We start from the raw sequence: 13405 nt of genomic DNA, 5'->3' as shown, positions 1-13405 counted from the left end.
GGAGACTATACTGTAAAAAAGCCACTGCACTTCAAATGAAACATTAAAACAAGCTCCTGGTGGTAACTGAGAGGAGTTCCCTACTCTCTGTAAATCACTTTAAATGGAAATTCCAGGAAATGTGCTATAGAAATGTAAGGAATTTTGATTGTATGCATCTATTTCCTCTTCCAGTTTAATATTCCACATCGAGGGCCACTTAACTGATCACCCTATGTAATATATCCAAGCGGTTGTTTAAGGGAAGGGGGTATCTGAAGGATATGAGAAGGAGTAAATATTGAACAAAGTAACTGTGTGCTCTCATAAAGTGGTTGGGAATAGCAGTGCAAAATGCCAGGTTAGGGGTCGTCACAGAAACCCTCCATACACAGGGTGGGGCCCTTTGTGCCAAGAACGGTGGAGTGGAGGAGAGGCTGAATGAAGGATTAATCCCACACCAGTGCATCTCAATGCTCCGTCCCCGCCAACAGCCAAGAGCTCATTCCTATGTGCTGGTCTTTATTTCATCCATTCAGGAGTCAATAGGTCTGCTACACCCCCACCCCTCCACTCACACACACTCCTGAACACTGAAAAAACATGGCAGTCCATATAAGTGAACATATGGAAACATAAGTGTGTTTACAATTCATTATAATAACTGATCAATTAGCTTTATCATGCTTTATCAATCCTAGTGAGCTCCTAGTAAAATGATAATGCAATGTAAATTCATTCACGTTCAATCTTTATCATTTCTCACTCTTGAAAACACATGAATTCCTAAACTTGCAACCTCAGTAACATCCCTCTCCTGCTTCATACAAACACACACATCCATGCAGGCTTAAATACACATTCATTCATGTTCACATACCCACTTATTCACATGGCACACTTGTTTAAAACAATGAGGATCTGTTATTGTGTGTGAGATGCTGGCTGGTTCTTCTTTAACACATTTAAATCTACCCCCACTTCACTTTCATAGAGAGCCACAACACCCTCTCACTTCCCAGTGAAGTACATTCACTCACATTTTCTCTTTCATCAGCACTTGATGCAATTCATATCCTCTTTGGCAAGAGTGACACACAGGAAACTCTGATGGAAGGAATGTCTTTGACATTTGCCTGACTTGTCTATAAGCATATTTTATGGTAATACTAAGGAGTAAATGAACTAAACTTTAAAAATGTAAACACTTCCAGACTTTGCTATAGTGGAATAGTTAAGTAAGAAATAATAGAAAGATTTAATTTTATTTATTTTTTCTTTCTGTCAGTGCTCTTCCCAGTGGGTAATTGAAGTTGAAAAGATATCAAATTGACATCAAACACTGACTTAAAAAAAAAAAACAGGTCAAATATGCAAATCAAACTGACGTCAAAAAAACATGACTGATTTGATGTAAATTGAACGTCAAACATACTGGTCTACATACATTAAACCAATTTCAGTGTGGAATGAACTTCCTGTTTTCACCCAGTTTCCACAGGAAGAAGTTACCGTGCAAACTGATCAAGTTTTGACTAATATTTGATGTGAAAGTGGGTTGGCATGATGACCGCGTGAAGACGATGCATTAATGTAAGTCCCCAGCAGAGGGCAGTAACTCTTGTGCTTGTGGACAGTCAACGCTGTGTATGTGTGGGTTATAAGGGGAATTTCTCTCATTTTTTTCGTTCATGCTCATACCTCGAAGAATTTGTTTTGTAATTTGTTTTATTACCTTTATCATTATATCTGTGTAGTTGGTAAGATATAAACGTTTGTTATCTCAACCATTGGAGTATGGCGCTAGCAACGTGCCAAGTCATGGGTTTGCATCGACTGGCTTGGATTAAAATTGTCTATCAAATGTAAAAAATATTTTCAGAAAGTTTCAAAAAGCTATACTTCATCTACATCTATTTTAAACAGTATTTTGCAAATTTTTGATTAGAATTATTCCGATTTTAAAATGTTTTTTTTTTTTGCATTTATTTCCAAGAAGTGTTTTCTATTTTAATATATTTTAAAATGTCATTTATTCCTGTAATGCAAAGCTGAATTTTCAGCATCATTACTCCAGTCTTCAGTGTCACATGATCCTTCAGAAATCATTATAATATGCTGATTTGTTGCTCAAGAAACACTGATTAGTATTGTCAGTGTTGAAAACAGCTGCTTAATATTTTTGTGGAAACTGTGATACATTTTTTCGGATTCTTTGATGAGTAGAAAATTCAATATAACAGCCTTTTTTATAAAATAGATTTTTATTTTTATTTTTATTTTACCTTATTTGTGACCCTGGAGCACAAAACCAGTCTTAAGGCGCTGGGGTATATTTGTAGCTATAGCCAAAAATACATTGTATGGGTCAAAATTATAGATTTTTCTTTTATGCCAAAAATCATTAGGACATTAAGTAAAGATCATGTTCCATGAAGATATTTTGTAAATTTCCTACTGTAAATATATCAAAACTTCATTTTTGATTAGTAATATGCATTGCTAAGAACTTAATTTGGACAACTTTAAAGGCAAATTTCTCAATATTTAGTTTTTTTTTGCACCCTCAAATTCCAGATTTTCAAATAGCTGTATCTCAGCCAAATATTGTCCTATCCTAACAAACCATACAACAGTGGTTGAATAAAGCTTATTTATTCAGCTTTCAGATTATGTATAAATCTCAATTTAAAAAAATTGACCCTTATGACTGGTTTTGTGGTCCAGGGTCACATTTATGTCTTAACTGTTACTTTTGCTCAATTTATGCCATCCTTGCTGCACACAAGTATTGATTTCTTTTAAAGTATTAGTTTCTTTAAAAAGTACTAAAACACTGTACTGACCATTGACCATTCACAAGCGACAATTTGACCTGTGGTCCTATAAAATCTGTTGGTATGATATCTTAATATGAATGAGTCTTGTAAACCATTTTAATGCATGAACAAACAAATTGTTTTCAGTAGTGTAGATTGTAGATGTCATGAACCAAACAGAGGCGTTTGAACTGTATAATGTTTGTACCCAGAAGCATATGTCGTACAGTTTACGTGCACATATCTGATTGTGTGTGTGAGAGCACATGAATTTGCGTGTGTGTCCAGGCAAATGTCCGCTGCAGCTGTGCGGAGCTGTGATCTGAGGCCGGCTTTTGCTTGCTGTGAAAATATTATTGCAAGTGTTTATTATTACAGCACTGAGAGACAGTGGGAGTGTTGTGTGTCGTGCGGGCCAGCGAAAAGTGGGTGTAGACCAGGAGTGTGTGAGAGGAAGGAGGGTTTTTTTATGCTCATTCCTTGTGTTCCCACCGACCGGCCCCCAGCGAGGCACGGTGCATTGTGGGTAGTGGGGAGGCCTATTGGAGTTGATTAGTTCCGGCTGAGTCTCAGATAGAGTTCTGACAGGCCGGAGAAACAGGCTCACAGCGTGAACGGCCCCCTCCTCACGCACCCCCTTGCCCTCTCCAGCAGACAATAGAAGCAGCATGACAAGAGCTTTTTAAAACACTCCATACACTCCACTCTTCTTTCTGTCACACAAATGTGAGCACACACACACTCCCTATAACTATATCATATTATGTACAACAGAGCTAGCTTGACAAGAGCTTTGTAAAGTGTTCTGATGGTAAGCATCAACATTATTTTAATATTTAATGATTAAATACTATACAAATCAATATTTTAGTTACCTAATTCATGTTAAATATGTAATAATATTATAATATTTATGTATATTAACAAGAAACCAGATTTTTGTATGTGTTCTAAAAAAATGTTTTATTATATGTTCTACCTTGTTGGCAGGCTGTTGCTCACCCTAAGTATGTGCAATTCGTATTGTATATAAATGATTACATTTTTCAATATTTATTAGGTAATTAAAATGCTTGATTTGTATAATATATCATATAATTTTAAAATGAAATTATTGTGTATTTTTTGCAATTGTTTTCCTTTGCAGTCTCCATTTATGTGTATTTATTTATTTATTTATTTATTCATTTATTTATTTCAGGGTGTAAATAAAAATCTGGTTTTATGTTTATTTATTTATTTACCTATTTATTTCAGAATATGTAAATATCTGTTTTCTCATTAGTATACAGAAAATATTAAATATTAAAGAATAATTATTCAAATGTAAATGAAATGTATATAATATTAAATTGTATACCATAAAATAAAATGATTGATAAATAAAATAAATAATTGTTTCTTTTTGTTTTGCCATTTTTCTCTGCAGTATCCATCGATGTGCCCTTCCAGCTCATTTCACTCATACCAGTAACCTCAAAGGCCACCCTAGCAACGGCCTAGCAACCACCGAGAACACAGCAACTGTGAGGTGAGTCGCTGACATTTCCTTCAAAAAACCTAGTTTAGATTGTGAAATTGTCCAACTGTAAACAGAGCTTCATCAAATCCACCACTCAAACCTGCAGCTTCAAGTGCTTCCTGTGACACACCGACACTGGCTTCCTTGAGCACTTGATGCACAAACACACAGTTCAGGAGGGATACGTGTAATCCTCAGCGCTGTTTATACAGCCAGTTACTGCAAACCACTATATAGAGCAAACTCAACACAACACTCCAAACCTCCTCTGAAAAATAACATCCCCTCACAAACAGCAACACGTTGCAACCGCACAATGTAGCTAACCAGCTCTAAACCACACCGCTTAGTTCAACATCCCACCATGGTGCACTCCAGGGGCAAACTACATCAACACCTCCCTGCCCCATTTTTCCTCACCTCTCTTATTTTATCTTACCTCTCTGTGCTCTCTTATTGCCCTCTCCCTGCATTCTTCGCTCTTTTCTCTCTCTCCACACATAATTGATTAAGGGCCGCTTCCATAAATCAATTTGGTATGGGCATCAGTCAGTAATGAATGGGGAAGCCCCCCTCCGAGCGTCCAGTATTAATCTAGCACAGCAGGCTCTTCCACTCAGAACTCTCTGTCTTTCTCTCTTTTTCTCCCTTTCTTTTTTCCTTTCACAAACACGCACACACTCACATACACAAACTGGACACAACTGCCAAAAACACACTCTATAAGCTCAGAGGGGAGCTGCTTCTCATCCTGGATGAAAGAGAAAGAGAAGGACGAGTGGAAAGGATGGAAAAATGAACGGACAGGCATATGAAAGAGAGAACTTGTGGTAAAACCCAGTGATGGCGGAGCAGAAAAAGAGTGATGGCAGGAGTATATGCTCACACACATACTCACGCTCATTGATCCCTCACAACCAGCCTCTGAACAATGTTCCAAAGAAAACCGAAACTTGTTTTCTTAAATATGTAACTTATGTTTAATAATGTTAGTGCTGGAGACTATGGCTGATTTTACTTTATACTGACTAAGTGTATATGAAGTATGTATATACACACACACACACCACCATTCAAAAGTTCAACTACATTCAAAATATGCATTAAATTGATCAAAATTGTACATAAAGACACTTATAAAGTTACAAAAGATTTCTGTTTCTGTCTCAAATGTTGTTCTTTTGAACTTTCTATACAAAAAAAACAAAAAAAAATCCTGAAAAGAAGGCATCACGGTTTCCACAAAAATATTAAGCAGCACAACTGTTTTCAACATTTATAATAATAAGAAATGTTTCTTAATCAGCATATCAGGATGATTTTGAAGATTACAGGAATAAATTACATTTTAAAATATATTAAAAATAGAAAAGAGTTCCTTTAAATTGTAATAATATTATATTTCACAATACGACTGTATTTTCTGTATTAAAAAACATTTAAACCGACCCAAACTTTTAAACGGTAGTGTATACAATATTACCATTTAAAAGCTTGAAGGATTTAAAAAAAATGTTTGTAAAATAAATCTATATATATTAAAGGTTTTTCCATCCAAAATTTTGTTATCATTTACTCACCCTCATGTCTATCCAAACCTGTAAAATGTTCTTATGTTGAACACAAAAGAAGATATTTTGCAGAATTTTGAAGCACCAAACCGTTGTTGGTCCCCATTGACTTCCATAGTAGGGAAAGAAATACTATGAAAGTCAATGGGGACCACCAACTGTTTGATTACCAGCATTCTTCAAAATATCTTCTTTTATGTTCAACATAAGAAAGAAATTCATACGGGTTTGGAACAACATGAAGGTGAGTAAATGATGAACATTTTTACATTTTTTTGGTGAACTATTCCTTTAACTGTTACATTTGAAGCTGGGAGATTCCGTGTCACATTCCTTAAAACTATTGAAAAACCCAAACTCCAACTCTTCTTTTGCGCAAGGAACTGCGGGCAATTTTTGGCAGAAAAACGTGTATAGATGCATACTTGAAAATGCACCAGAAAAAAAGTTACAATCCAGGCATCTACAGCATGTAAATAACATCCTGTGGCAGTTGTGATTACCCATAATGCACTGCAGCAAGAACAGTTTTGATATTTCTGTCAGTTAACTATTACTTGTAATATTGCTCACAGTAAACAAATTACTTCAGTTAATATGATTAGACATTTCAGTAACATTTGAAATGCACTAAAAATAATATTGCATGCTATTTAAAATTGATAAACATACTTTCCTCCATCTTCTTTAAACATTAGCACAGTTCTCCCTTCGTCACAATTTTTGTTTTTCTTCTCTGCTGTTTCTTGCCTTTCACTACATCAGTTCCCCCTTCCTCCTCCCCCCCTACCTCCCGACCCTCTCAGCTGCAGAGTGTTAGTGCTGATGATAGCGTAAGCCATATAGCCTTTAAAAACAGTTTGTCTTAATGAGCTCCGAGGAGGCAGGTCACAGCTGAAGCCAATTGCGAGCCCTTCCTGTCGGCATGGCTGCAGGCTCTGAGGTCACGAGGGGTCACACTGGCCCCATCGCACCAGTGGACTCTGGCTCTACGGCCTAATCTACTGACGCATACTTACACTCATGGGGACACATCTGGTTCTGATGCAACTCTGCAGTCAGCTCTCAGGGTTTAGGGGAGAGAGGGAAAGGGTCGCATACCTCTCAGTGTCAAAGCCAGGGCCGAAGGTGGCATGTGCTTGAGGGGAATTCCTTGATCTTTCTTCTCTTCCTCGTCTGAGCAGGTGAGATCTGGATAAATCGACGTGGCACCGCTTTGAAGGCATTGCCAGTAAAACGCGCAACTATTAACGATCGTAACTAACTAGCTGCAGGCCTCGCTGATGCACATTCTCATTCTCGTTTAACGCTCGCCTATTGCCATGTGTGCGTGCTCTTTCATGGATGCCTGAAGCTAATACTTCACAGACCAAAGCACTATTTCTTACCCCCTCGCAGATCAAACAGTAATGTACCTGCACACATGCGGGAAACATATGTGGGTTTGTAAAAGATCAGACGTGCATATACATGCACGACCTGATCGATTTATACGATTATGCATTCATACGCATGCACAGATATCAGGGTTGTGTGCTGTTCAGAACTGAATTGAGAATACATTTTAAATTCCCATTCCAAATTTGTATTCAAAGAAATGCGCATAACTGCAATAACGTGGAAACTTTCAATAGTGGCTTGACAAAGCGTTGTTTGAATGTTTAAAGAAGTTTGAAGTTTGGTTTTGTAGGCCTTACAGACAGACCAACAGATAGATGAATGTCACCTACAGAAATATTTATTAAATACTTAATACATATATATTTATTTACTGATAATTACATTTCAATGCAATTACAATTTGGATTCAAAGAGATAAATTCAAACTTTTAAATTTAAATTTGAAACAATTCAAACCATTATGAGCATAGTTATACCTTGATGGATTTATTTTGATTATTTAAAATAGATTTTAAATTAAAATTATTTTCATTTAATTTATTTATACATACATGAATTTTCTGTACTGATTTCAGGAAAAAACCTGCGTAAATTATGCAGAAGTCATTTAAATGTTTAAAATAGATCGAAGCTGAAGTATATCATTTCTGTGTCACTAGCACTGTGAAATTGACTGTTAAACAATGACTGTTTCCAAACAGGTTTCCCGCCCCAGACTCACACCATTGGTTGAGCCAGAGTATGATGCTTAAACAGAGTAAAGTTTTGATAATACCACAGAGTCACAGCTCTTACATTTTTATGGAAATCAGCCTTCAAATGGCTTGCTTATAACTTGAATAGAGAAAATATTTTAACAGAAAAAAACACTTTTATCGGTCACTGAAAGCATATTCAGCCAAAATATTTAATAAACAAACATGCAAAGGAATGTCAGGAACTTTGGGAACGGCAGGCATTCCGGTTGTACAGAAATCTGTGGACGCAGATTCCATGTGGCCTAGTCATAGACAAACGAAGTTCATTTAACTGTGTAGATTCACTGAAACTGGTTCAGTCAAGGTTAAGAAGACATTGGTCACATTAACCATCAACCACACTCACATCTGAGTTGCTATTAATGCAGGCACATGCACACCTTTGCAGGAACTTGCATGTCTTATTCTTTATTGTTTGTGATTCCAGATGCTCCATACACCTGAGCCTATAAAACGGAGTGCGTTATGCCAGTAATTTCTGTTCCACTTCTCCACACATACACAAACAAGTACACACATGGCACCATAATTGGCTCCCACTCCCTTACCGGCTGCGACTCCGTACCCCTAACCCCCACCCCACCCTTAACAGGCCCATAAAAGCACATCTGGAAAGGCACTCTACTCCTTTCCCCCTCTCTCCATCTCTCTCTTTTGCACCCTCATGCAGCCGACAAGACGAACACCACAGAAAGAGCCTCTCACAAGCAGCTACAAACACAGAAATAACACTGTCAGCCTAAGTGAGACATCCTAATGAGCCATCACCACAGAGAAACAGGCGAAGGGTGGGCTATGGGAAAAAACATACGCATGCAGATAGTGTAAGCCACTGGATCTTCTGAGGTATATATATATATATAGACATTTCCTTTCAAAATTTTGGGGTTGGTAAAAATTTTTAATCTCTTTTGCTCATAAAGGATGTATTTATTTGATGGTAAAAACAGTAATAGTATGAAATATTATTACAATTTAAAATAACAGTTTTCTATTTTAAAATTTATTAAAATGTCATTTATTCCTGTGACGCAAAGCTGAATTTTCAGCATCATACTCCAGTCTTCAGTGTCACATGATCCTTCAGAAATCATTCTAATATGCTGATTTGCTGCTCAAGAAACATCTCTTATTATTATCAATGTTGAAAACAGTTGTGCTGCTTAATATTTCTGTGAAAACTGTGATATTTGAACCATTAATATTTTTTCAAGGATTCTTTGATGAATAGAAAGTTCAAAAGAACAGCCTTTCTTTGAAATAGAACTTTGTCTTTTGATTAATTGATTAATTTAATGTATGCTTCCTGAATAAAAATATAAATTTCTGCAAAAAAAAAATTACTGACCCCAAAATTTGAAGGGTATTTTATATTTATGTTGTCCAAAATATATTTTTAAACAATACATTTTGCATTAACTCAAGTCTGAACTGTATTTTCGTGCACTTTGAAGTACATTTTGTAATATATTTTGACATTTGAATGTTTAAATGTTTAATAAAAAATACCACATTTTTAAAGCCACACTGTTTACAACATATATTTAGCATATTTGTAACATATATAGGCCAGAAAAAAAAACAACCAAAAAAAAACATTTGGGCACATGGGTTGCGTGCCTCTACAGTTAGGACTGTTATAAAGACCAGATGCCTTTTCCAATATGGCGATTTGCTGTTTTAATCAAGGCAGGATTTCCTGTCTTACAGCATTGCAATTTCTTCAGTTCATATTTCAACAAATGGCATGTCATGTCTTCATACCATCTCTGACATACACATGTACTTGAAACATATGTGATGTTTCTGACTCTGCGTTCTGTCTACTATGTTTATCCACTCTTGCTTTAGCTCGTGGGAAATCGGAAACATCCCGCTGGCCTCAGCTCATCCACCTCAGCAAACGAAGGCTGTTCTTACTTCATATCGGAATATTACGCATTCTTTGTGTGTGAAAAACAGCTTGAACTATCTCCGGCACTGGGACTATAACTATATTTACATTTAATGAGAGCCTCTGTGGCAGAGTAATGGTTGGTTGGGTTATGGGTACGGCAGTAGAAGGAGGCATCGGTTTAGAGGAAATGAAGGAGTGACTTGCTATGTTAATTCATTGAGATATCTCTCTACAGATAAGCTGACACAGTCTGATTCAGTCTGGCTACGATCATTCGCTCTCTGTTTTCCAATGGATCCAGTCACAAGACCAGGAAGAAAATAAAACAAGCCACAAGAATCTCCTGGTTGGGTTCTCTACTCCCTTTTTTTGCTCTACAACTTCTTTAGAGAGGGGGGGGGGGGGGGGGTGCAAAGGGGAGTAGGAAAAAAGATGCCAGCATTTTTTATTCTCATTTTTAATGAAGTCTTGAGAAATGGGAGGCATTGCAGCACGGGTTGAGTTTCACTTTTGGGCCCAAGCCTCTTAAGCAGGAACATATGCGGCTCCTGGGCCTGAGGGCTCAGGTTACCAGGGGGGCATTAAAACGTCGAGCGAGAGACAGGGTAATACAGAGGGAGACAAGCGAAGAAGATTAAGAAAGAATGTGTGGGTATTTGTGTGTTAAAAGTGAGAAGCAGAGAGCGAGAGAGAGGGAGAAATCAGCAGAGGGAGCGGGAAACGGGTGGGTACTTCTGCGGTAGGTAAATAGAGTTCTGACCCAAGCCCAGTCATTGGAACAGCAGGCCTTCTGCTCCATGGGATTTTCTCTGGGTTTTGTTTTGTGTTTTTCTTTTTTCAGGTTGGAGGGGGGAAAGGGGAGATGAGGGTGGGTGCTATTAACGAACACCATCGTTTTTCTAATTAGAGCTTTGGGGAATATTTTCTTAAGGACTGTCAACCCTCCCTGAAGGGCCCCCAGGAGAAGGAGTGTGTGTGCGTCTGGTGGAAGGAAAAGGGTAAAAGAGCTGGAGTGTGTATGAATATGTACTTGCAAATGTGTACTTGTGTGTTTGCATGTGTATAAATATATAATCTTTTTCTAATAATTACATATTAATGTTGCACATTAGATTTTATATATATATATATACTGTTTGTGTGTGTGTGTGTGTGTGTATATATATATATATATATAAATTATTTATTTGCCTCTTAATATGGTATGTACTGTATCAGATACATCATTTGAAATATTTTAATACATACACATTTTAAATAAATTTTATTTTTAAAAAAAATTGCATTTGATATGTATCAGATACATATCTATCTATTTATATATAAAAAAAGATATAATTTTTTTTATAATAATAAATATTTCATGCTTGTTTTAAGCATGTATTGTGTTTTGCAGTATGCTTTTAACTAAAGTTAATCTTGTACAACTCCAAATTTACTGAGGACACATGGAGCTTAGTCATACTTTCAAGAGGATGACACACACTCTCCTCCATCTCATTCATATTTCGGATGTAAAAACACACTCTCTCCCCTGTTACATATGCACATACTGTTAGTTCATTAGGTTTTGATGGTTAAGATCCTCTCTGCTTGTGTTCTCGAAGTCGAGCAGCAAAGGAAAATTTTCTTTTCTCTTTTCTTCCTTTTTCCAAACCCTCTTTTCTTCTCATTTTCTCCTTGTGCTGTTTCTTTTCAGCGAGTCTGCTGCTCTTGTCTTGGCTTTGATCCCCCCCCCACCCCCCATTTGTGGGCCTCTACTGAGCTCAGTGGAGCGGTTTCCTGAGTCTGCCTAGATTAATGAGTGTGTGTGTGTGCATTTAAGAGTGCATGAAAAAAAAATAGTGGGAGAGAATGAGAGAGAGTTTGAGTCAGTGTGTGTGTGTGTGTGTGTGTGAGTGTGTGGTTCTCTTTTGGCTTTCCAGAGACCGCACATTATTTTTGTGAGGGTTTTTTATCTTCAAAGTCACTGTATCCACAAAGCGCGTGTGTTTGCCTTGCTCGCTCGCCATTTTGAAACATTCACAATCACAGGGCTATTGTGGACATGACGGCAATTTTGCTTCCACAGTAAAAAAGCAACACGTCTGACGCGCATACTCATGTGTACACACAAAAACCAACACGCGCTCACAGAAGGCCAGTTTGGAAGATGAGGTGTTTGAGTAAACAGTGTTAGTCCATAAAGTTGTTGCTTTGTGTTTATTGATACACGTTCCATCCAAATAAATCCAGAGCGCCTATCAGATGCAAAACCCATAATCAGATTCTGGAGTAAACTGCTAAAAAATAACCTTTTTTATTGGAGCCATGTGTGGATTTGATTGGGGGGGGGGTTGCTGTGGTGGGTCGTAGTGAGTTGTAGTATGAATCAATCCAGTGGAAAAAAAACAGTTTGTCTTTTCTGAGATAATATTGCCACGTGAGCCATGGCTGTGGCGTGTTTATTTATTCTCACAACTTAGTGTGTGTATGTTAATACACAAACACACACTCAACACGATTATACAAACACATGCATGTCATGTAATGGCCCTTTTTACCTACATGTACACTTTTTAACCTTGATTAAAATGTCCTGTTGCTTTGCAATCACACTTATACATTTATAAATATATATTAAGTATGATAACTCTCAAAATGCCATTATCACAAAATAAAGGAGTAGGGTTATATTTTACAATAAAGCTTGTACATTAACTGCTTATTTAATGGCTAGTTACCAAATAAATAAATACATGGGCATAAAATATTGATTTAATGTGAAATTATTTGCCTAGAACAGTCTATATATTTATAGTGCATAGAGTGCAAAAAATTTATTAATTTTCTCCATAGATAAACTTATATTAAACTGATATATTTCAACTTATTTTTAAATACTCATGTTTAACAGTGGAATTTAAAAACTGCATTACCCATAATTTTGCTAAGAAAATGAAGAACAAATTTAAGAACATTTCTTTGCTTGTCATTTCTTTGCAATTATTTGTAAAAATTTACTAATGATTTATGAGTGAAAATAAAATAATACGCCAATTTTTTTGTGTATAATCAACATCTTTAAATTTACATCGAATCTGGTTAGTTTAGTTCATTGCTTAGAAGTCTATTATGAAAACTTCTTAAATATCCCTATGTGAAAAATAAATCAGAAAACAAATCTGAAAAAAGAAGACATTGAAAAAGTGGATGGGCACTCGAGTTAATGATTTTTATAGACTTCAGAATTGACTCGGAGTCGACCTGAAATGACTCCAGACTTGACTCGAGGAAAAGGAAAATTTTAAAAGCAACTCGAGTCTTTTATCCTTAAATACTTAAATAACTGATAGCCTATTCAAAAGGAGGACCGCATCCGCACCCCGGCATCCATCCGGACCGCGAGCCGTAACAGCAGCACCATTTTAAGTGAGCAGCGCGTCAAAACAGCGGAGCGGATCACATAACAAACGCTC

Source organism: Barbus barbus, assembly GCF_936440315.1.
Source record: "Barbus barbus genome assembly, chromosome: 46".
In the NCBI taxonomy this organism is placed as follows: domain Eukaryota; kingdom Metazoa; phylum Chordata; class Actinopteri; order Cypriniformes; family Cyprinidae; genus Barbus; species Barbus barbus.
Note: the sequence above shows the minus strand (reverse complement) of the source record.